The 9,455-nt window shown below is 33.2% G+C and overlaps 1 protein-coding gene across 1 annotated transcript in view; it reads right to left on the bottom strand.

Moving 5' to 3' along the window:
* Positions 1 to 1,148: 1,148 nt before the first annotated feature.
* Positions 1,149 to 9,455, bottom strand: part of LOC105121647 (receptor-like serine/threonine-protein kinase SD1-8) — a 25,347-nt gene continuing 17,040 nt past the window's right edge. The window contains exon 8 of the mRNA XM_011020379.1: positions 1,149 to 1,185. The gene's annotated coding sequence lies outside the window, so the exon portion shown is untranslated. The remainder of the gene's footprint in view (positions 1,186 to 9,455) is intronic.

The raw sequence follows: 9,455 nt of genomic DNA, 5'->3' as shown, positions 1-9,455 counted from the left end.
ACTTTTCTGATTTGGACTTCCACGAAACTACTCATGGCTATGTTGGCAAACCTTGGGAACCTTCATTATCTATTTGACAGCTAGAAACATGACTTGGTTACCTGCCATTCTTTCCTTGCCTTTCCTGTCCATGTTGCAGTCAAAGTAGCTCTCGTAAGTCCTAACAACACACCTCAATTGCTTCCTTTAGGCTGCCCTTGGACAGCTTGTAGACCTGTTTAGTGTCTCCATGGATGCTCTTGAGAGCTCTTTTCAGGACATTATTTCTCAGATTTTCTCATGCCCGGAAACAATTTAAGGACATCAATGTTACTTTTCCTTCCCTAGTAACCAACTAATACATGCAGCTAAGCTATCACAGAGGGAGTTTTTTTCCTCTATTTTTTCACTTACCAATCCCTAAACAGTTTGAGGAAACTGGGCATGGAAAAGTCAGTATTCCTCTTACCAGTCACAGTCTCTAGTAGCAAAACTCCGAAGCTAATGACATCTGATTTTTCTGAGAAACTCCCAAACAGTGAGTATTCAGGTGACCTATAGCCACTGCGCAAATTTTCTAAGAACTAGCAAATTAGTAGTAGCAGAATATTGGCAAAATCGATCGACAGAATCCTGGAGATTATGTGTAATTGGTGGACTTCCGGGGTACCGACCACTGGCATGGTATCAGCTTCAGTTTTGTCTGATCCGAACACCTAATTGCCAATCCAAAATATAGAATCTTAGGATTCATTACTTCGTCCAGTCATATGTTACTTGCCTTTAGGTCCTTATGAATCACTTTCAATCTTAGAGTACTGGTGGATGTAAAGTAGACCTTGAGCAAATCATCACTCGATAATTTCACAGCTATTGATCCAATCAAGATTTGCCTTTTCAGATGGATCCGATAGACAAAATCATCAACCAAATGTAATGCAATGTGGCAGGTGTTCATAAGCTAGCTTATGAGGTGAGGCTTTCCCTCACACTCGCAAACTCTCAAACATCAATAAGATTCTCAAGTTGAATATGAAGCACTATGAGCTCTACAGCAAAAAGAAATACATCCATCGATAGTAGTTAAAGGCTAAAGGGAAATGCCCTTTATTTAGAGGAAATTTTATTGCATTTAGTAATGTAGGTCATTTTTCCAAATGACTGTATGGATTTCAATTTGTATACATTTCAAGTGAACTGAAGAACCTGGAAGAGAAAATTTCTTTTTTAATAAAAAGCACAAAAAGATGTCGCAGCGGGCGAGGAAGCTCTTGACGGAGCCTAACTTGGATGCCAAACGAGGACTGACTCACTCCAATAGTGGATGCTACCCCTCCCAGCCATAGGGATCCAAAGAAGAAGCGTTCTTGAGCGGATGGCCCCTCCTTTTCCAAGTTTCACATCTAAAGTCCTATCAAACCTCAGGCAGGCTAATTGTCAATTCGTTGTTAGAATATCTAGTTGATGAGTTGTGAAAGGCAACGAAATTGCTAGATCTCGGACGACTAAGACTAGAGAATGCAGGTTCTTTTGGAGAAGGAAGTGAATGCATTGTCATTGCTCAACATCTGAACCACTAATGGCATCGTAGGTCTATCTTCTGGAGATTCCTGAACACACAAAAGCCCTACATGGATGCACCTAAATTTTCTGTCAGGACTTTCACATGTGTCCCTTGTTGACGGATTGATAAGGTCCAGTCTTCTATCTTCATTCCACAATTCCCATGCCTGAAAACAAGTTAAAGACATTAATGCAATATTTTCCTAGCTTATGGAGATACCAAAGAAGAGAAGTTTTTTTTTTTAAACTACCCATCCTTGAAGGGTTATTGGGAGTTCGTACGAAAAAAATCAGTATTTCTCTTTCCGGTCACAATCTCTAATAAAAGAACTCCGAGGCTGAATACATCTGACTTTTCTGAGAATTTCCCATACAGAGCATATTCGAGTGACATGTAGCTGCTGCAGAAGAAATTAAGCTAAGAATTAGTAGCAGCCGAAGCTGAAGATGAGCAGCATCAACAAACTCAGGTTGATGTTGAAGGGAATTTGTGTGAAATTTGTGAACTCACGAAGTACCGACCACCCGCTTGGTATCGGCTTCAGTTTGATCTAAACCAAACATTCTTGCCATTCCGAAATCTGAAATGTTGGGATTCATTGCTTCATCTAGTAATATATTACTTGCCTTAAGGTCCCTGTGTATTACTTTCAATCTAGAGTACTTGTGGATGTAAAGCAGGCTTGAGCAATACCCTCGATAATCCGCTTGTTATCGACTTCAGTTTGATCTATTGATGATATTCAGAAAAGATTAGTCTTCATTTTCGAGGAGTTTCGATAGAGAGAAAGAAGTTCACGAAACAAAAACTTGTCTATGTTGGGTTATTCAAGTAATAAAACCCATACAAATTATAGTATTTTGCCAATTTATCTACTCTACAAAACTACTGATTTATATTAATCACTCAAAAAAATAATACAAATATAGAAGGAGGAGAAAAAACTCTTCTCAACTCACTCTACTCACTCTAGCTCTCTATTGCTCTTTTTTGTTTCTCAATACATCTTAGCTCTTCAATGTGTTTTATTATAGACAAAGCTAGGAAAGGCATGAGGCATCATGATTTATGTCCCCAGTTAAGCCTCTATTATATGACAAATGCAAGCTCAGGTATTCCCACTTGCATATAATAGAGGTGAGAAATAATAAAATTATCTTTTATTCTTGAAGACCAACTGAAATTTTACACAACTTTAATTTATCAAGTGTAACTCTTTGGTTTAACATGTTAGCAGGATTCTTGCTTCCACAAACCTTTTCTAGCATTAATTGTTCATCGTCTAGCAATTATCGGATGAAGTGATATTTGATCTGAATATGCTTAGTCCTAGAGTGAAATACTAGATTCTTGGCAAGGAAGATTGCACTCTGACTATCGCTATACAAAATACATTTTCCATTCATCTTGCCCAATTCTTTCAGGAAACTCTACACACCATATGATCTCTTTTATATATTTTGAGATTGCAACATCTTTAGCTTTTATTGTTGAAAGAGTAATGATCTTTTACAAGGTAGAACTCCAGGAAATAACAGTGCCTTCTAAAGTGTATACATATCCTGTAGTACTCTTTCTGCTATCAACTTCTCCTATTAGATCAGCATCTACAAAACCTTCACGTTTCAAACCATCAGTTGTGAAGGTAAGAAAAGTCTCCGATGAAATTTTAAGTACCTTATGATCCATTTTATCACCTCTCAATAATGCTTTCCAAGATTGCTCATATATCAGCTTACAACTCCCATTGCATGAGCAATGTCTAGTTTGGTACAGACCATAACATATATTAAAAAGCTTATAGTTAAGGCGTATAAAATCTTATCCATGTATCCACATTCTAACTCAGTTTTTGGTGATTGGTCTTTATTGAGCTTGAAATAATTCCCCAGAGGTGTACTTACTAGTTTAACATTATCCATACTAAACCTGCTGAGAACTTTCTTGACATACTTTATTTGAGTATGCCTTTGTCTTTATCTCTAATAATTCTCATGCCAAGTATTTATTTAGTAGCTCTCAGATTTTTCATTTCAAACTATTTTAACAATTGTTGTTTCTCATGCCAAGTATTTGTTTAGCAGCTCCTCGATCCTTCATTTCAAACTGTTTTGACAACTGTTGTTTCAACTTATTAATCTCTTCAATGATGGATCCTACGATCAACATATCATCCATAGATAATAGTAGAATGATGTAGAAGTTGTCAAAATATTTGACATAGCAACAATAATTAGCCTAGCATCTTATATACCCCGAACTACACATGAAGTTGTCAAACTTTTTGTACCACTGTTATGGAGCATGCTTTAAACCTTATAGATTTTTCTTTAGCTTACAGACTTGGTTCTCCTTTTCTTGTATTTCAAACCCCTCTAGTTGTTGCATGTAAATGTCTTCCTCCAATTCACCATAAAGAAATGTTGTTTTTACATCTAATTATTCAGGATGTAAATTTTCTACAACTATTATCCTCAGAAGAACTCTGTTTGTTGTGAGCTTTACAACTGGAGAAAATATCTTATAGTAGGCAATCCCTTTCTTTTATTAAAACCCTTTTACAACAAGTCTTGCATTGAACCATTTGCTTCCATCATGCTTAGTCTTTACTCTGTAAACCCACTTATTTTGCAAAGCCTTCTTTCCTTCAGGTAGTGTGGTTAGCTCCCAAGTTTTATTCTTCAACAAGGAATCTATCTCATCCTTCATGGCTAACTCCCACCTGCTTGAGTTTCCATCTTATAAGGATTCTTCATAAGTTAGCAATTCACCATCATTTGTTAACGAAATATAATTCAGTAGAAATATGAACCGTTGTAGGGGCTTTACAGTCCTTAAAGACCTGTGAACATAAGCAGTTGATTCACTTGGCTTCACATCTTCTTATGTAATAGTGGGTACAAATGTGCTTGAATCTTCTTATAAAGACTCTTGAATGTTGTTTTGTTTGATAACATAAGGAAATCCTTCTAGTTTTGTGAATTCAGATTTTTGTGGACTTGTATATGAATCAATCATATCTTTTTCTGCACTTGATTTGTCTTTTTGCATAACTTTTTTTATTAAAGATCATGTTCCTACATTTAATATCTTTCTATTCTAATCATCCGAGAACCAAATCTAATTTTTCATCTCCATAACCAATGAAGAAACATTTCTTGAATTTGGCATCTAATTTGTGGCGAGCATCATAATCTATATGAATATAGAAAACTCACCCAAAGACCTTTAGATGAGAGAGTTGTACCTCTTTTTCTCTCCATACTTCCTCAGGCAATCTAAATTCCAAAGAAATTGATGGACTACAGTTGATAAAGTAAACACAATATGAACTGTGTCAGTCTAGAATGTTTAAGGTAACCTTGAATGCAACCTCATGCATCTAACTCGTTTCTTAATGGCCCTGTTCATCTGTTCAGCAATGTCATTCTATTGTGGTGTGCTTGGAATAGTATTTTCCATTATGATACCATTGACAATGCAATACTCTTTGAAACCTCTATTAATGTATTCTCCTCCATTATCAGATCTTAAGCATTTCAACTTCAGACCTAATTCAGCCTCAACCATAGTCTTTCATTTCTTGAATGTTTCAAACACATTAGATTTATTTTTTAGAAAGTAGACTCATAGCTTCTTACTGAAATCATCAATGAAAGCCACATAATACCGAAAACCTCCAAGAGATGCTACTAGAGACAGTCCTCATAAATCTGTATATACCAGTTCTAGCTTTCTTGGTCTTAAGGTCCTACCAACCTTTAAGAAACTGAGCTTCTTTAGTTTTCCAAGAACACAACTTTCACAAATATCTAGATCAATATTTTTTAACTCTGACAACTTTTTCTTTAACTGAAGTATCTTCATTCCCTTTTAACTCATATGGCCGAGTCTACAATGCCATAATTATCCTAATTTTCTGCTTCAATAGAGGCAATAATGTCTACAAATCTTATGGTCATATACAGGGTGCCTATTTTCTTTCCACGAGTCAAAACCATTGCTCCCTTTGATATTTTCTACATACCTTTAAAAAACAAATTGAGTGACCACTGTCGTCAAGCTGTCTGACAGAGATCAACTTCTTTTTTAATCTAGGAACATGTCTTATATTTTGCAAGTTCCATATACATCCATTTGTTGTCTTGATTTGTACATCTTCTATACACATAATATCCATCAGTTGTCTATCGCCTAGATAAACTATACAGTGATCTCCAGTAACATAATTTTGCATCATTTCATGGCGTGATGTATAGTGGAATGAAGCACTAGAATCAAGAATCCAATCATCAATCGAACTTTGTACACCAAGAATCAAAACATCTTGTACCTCATATATAGTAGCGTTTGTAGAGTCAGCTTTAGGTTTTTTAGTTTTGTGCAACTCCTCATGAAATGACCAGGTTTGCCACAATTCCAACATTCAACTTGTTTTCTAAGTCCAAACTTGCTTTTACTTCTATATCTTGATTTTGATCTGTCTCTAAATAAGTCTTTATCCTGTCTCCTCCCTCGAATGTTGATGTTGAGAGCTGAATCTGAACTTGAACTTTCACTTGAGTCTTTTCTTCACACTTCTTAAACTAAAATCAAGTCTTGGATGTCATCATATTTTAGTTTGGATTTTTCAGCTGAGTTGCTCATGACTGTTTTCATACCTTCCTAACTGTTTGGAAGTGAAGCTAGCAAAATGAGTTCATGGATTTCATCATCACTCTCCTCCCTCGAATGTTGATGTTGAGAGCTGAATCTGAACTTGAACTTTCACTTGAGTCTTTTCTTCACACTTCTTAAACTAAAATCAAGTCTTGGATGTCATCATATTTTAGTTTGGATTTTTCAGCTGAGTTGCTCAGGACTGGTTTCATACCTTCCTAACTGTTTGGAAGTGAAGCTAGCAAAATGAGTTCATGGATTTCATCATCACACTCAATCTCAACAAATGACAATTGATTTGTAATGATATTGAAGTTGTTGAGATGTTGTGTAATCGAGGTGCTTTCTATCATCTTCAAGTTGAACAACTTTTTCATCAAGTGCACTTTATTATTTGCTGATGGCTTCTTATACATCCCAGATAAGGCTTCCATTAATTTTGTAGTGGATTTTTCTTTTGTAACATTGTGAGCAACTCTTCTTGATAAGGATAGTCGAATAATGCCCAAAACTTGTCTATCAAGAATTTGTCAATCTTCTTCTTGCATATTTTTTGATTTGCTTCCCAAGAAAGGAAAATGAAGTTTTTTTCCCATATAGATAGTTTTCAGTTTGCATTTTTCAATATGTAAAATCTGTCCCATCAAATTTTTCAATTCCAACAGCCTTTATTTCATCTGCTATTTTTAATACTTGTCAGATTTGAATATGCCAAATCTGATCTTATGGATGTGTCTGGAACGGCTAAAAAAGTTACTTACTTTTATTAATTAGAATAGAGGGTAAGATTCAAACTCGTAACTATATGATTATTAAGTCTATAATACTATATCAAATAATGGTTGAAAATTTATTTTAATAAAATAAATCATGGGTGAATGAAAAATTAATTTTAAAGAACTCTTGTTTTTTCTACTAAAAAAACCCTTGATTTTTCTAGATTTAATTCTTGATTTATGGTGGATAATTAAAGGTTAATAATAGTAAAAATTAATTCTTCAACCTTTTATCTTCCAAAATTCACTATAAAAAGGGGTGGATGGGGGTGAAGAAAGAGTTTATTCTAAGAATTTTTCAGATTTTACACACTCTTCCTCACATCTTTTTTAGTATTTTTCTTTCTCTTTTTATGCTTTAATTTTTCTTCCAAATCCAGAACTTAGGTTTATTTTGTTGAGAGATATTTGAGTTATATAATTTTTTATTCAAAGATCTTGTTTGTAAGTACATCTAAATTAAGGTAGTGTTGTTAAAATCTTAAGAGACATATTGCAAACATTTTAGTTGCATAAATGATGAGCAATAAAGCCTAAAAAAATGATTAATCGTTAATAATACAAGTGGGGAGTAATAAAGCCCCTCTCTTCAAAATGAATTGTATTTTAAATGATGAATTTTCAAATATGTAATTAATAATTAATTCTTATTTTAATTTAATTTCTTTAAATTATTTTCTACTTTGTTTAGTAGATTTTTTTATTAAAAAACTATTTTACTAAAATTATTGATGGTCTTATCGACATATTAAATCTGTCAGTATATTTTAGAGAGTTGAAAAAAGATTATTGGAAAAGTCATTGTTACTATTTAATCATCAATGGTTTAATTTCATCAGTAATATTAAAAAAAATCACTGATAAAATTACAAATGATCTTTTTTATCGATGATATGTTATATTTTACTAGAGGATATACCGATAAAATGAAATATATATATATATATATGTTTTTTTTTTGTAAATTCATTGATAATTTTACTAATAAAATTATAAATAGAATATAAATCATCAAAGAATGTTTTTCTAGCAAACAATAACTATCTTTAAGCTCGTTAATAAAAGTCATGCCAACGAAAGAATAAATATTTATTTATTAGGAACACATATTGATCATGTATTCAAGCTACTGTGATCAATTCAAGGATGGCAACAGCCAGTCTTGTGGTTTCGTTCCTCTGAATTTCCCAAAAGATCAGATCTTCCCTACTTTTCACAAAGTAATAGATCATTGCATGCATCACAATCCCAGATTATTACCTTAAAATAAAATATAGCTCGGTGAACATGGAGTGCTGGAGGGTGATTAATGAAAATAACATGCATAATATGGCATGTTCCGACAGCCAATAAAACCTGGGAATCTAAGAATCTAAGTTGGGTAGATTCATTGTCCCGTATCAAGATTGAAATCTTATTGAAAGTTGTTTGTGCCCTTGTTTTCTTTTTCTTTTTCTTTTCCTTGTTAAGAATTGCAGACATCATAAGCCGATCAATCCTGAAAGTTTCCTTGACTGAAAAGTTCTACATTTTCAAGTCATCTTTTGGCAGTGAAACATTTATCAAAGGGGTCATTAACCTCATATAAGCCCTCAAACTAAAAGCTAATTCTGAATTGGGTGCCTAAAACTCTATCTATCTTTTGATTAGATCCCCATCCCATCTAAAACGTTCGATTAATTATCAAAACACTGGGGTACAGTGGAGCAGGTTGAAATATCTACTTAACCGTTTTGTTACTAGCTGCGTGATGTAGCTTAGTGATTAACGCGTGGGAGAGTAGAGGTCGCACGGTTGAATCGCCGTTGAAGCAAAATACTTCGCGTTTAAGAAACGATAAACGACTTGTCGTATCTATTGTTTTCAAAAGAAGTAGGGGTAGATGACATGTAAGAAGGGAAATAAAATAAAAGGGCACAGGCGCAGGGACTAACTCTGGCCCACGCGCCTAGGCTGTTTCATATTAAGCCCATGGCTTTTTACAATAGGATATTTTAATGTGTTTTTTTTTCATTTTTAATATGATATTTTTTTTATTTAATTTTATCACTCATGATTTTTTGTCTTCTTTTTTTAATGATATGTGTGTGAATTTTTTAATTGGCTCTATATTTTTCTTTTTATTTTATTTTTTTATATTAAATTTTTTTTTTTTATTTTGGGGTGATAGTAAATCAATTTTTGTATTTTTATTATATAATAAAAAAAAATTAATCTTTTGTTTTTTTAACTTTTTAATATAGAATTTTTTTAAAATTTTATTATTCGTATTGGTTGAGTTGTTTTTTCCTTTAGAACTATCTAGTGAACAAGTTTACACCAAGACAATTTTTATATAATTTAATTTAAAATCTATATTAAATAAATAATAAGTTAAATATTTTTCAAATTTAAATAATTATATCAAGTTTCATAACCATACTGAAATGTTTTTTAATAATCTAAATATTTTTTATTCTTACATTCTAAAAAATTGG

The sequence above is a fragment of the Populus euphratica genome, unplaced genomic scaffold (genome assembly GCF_000495115.2).
Source record: "Populus euphratica unplaced genomic scaffold, PopEup_1.0 scaffold25.1, whole genome shotgun sequence".
In the NCBI taxonomy this organism is placed as follows: Eukaryota; Viridiplantae; Streptophyta; class Magnoliopsida; order Malpighiales; family Salicaceae; genus Populus; species Populus euphratica.
The sequence above is the reverse complement of the archived record's forward strand: the minus strand, read 5'-3'. Positions and strand labels throughout refer to the sequence as shown.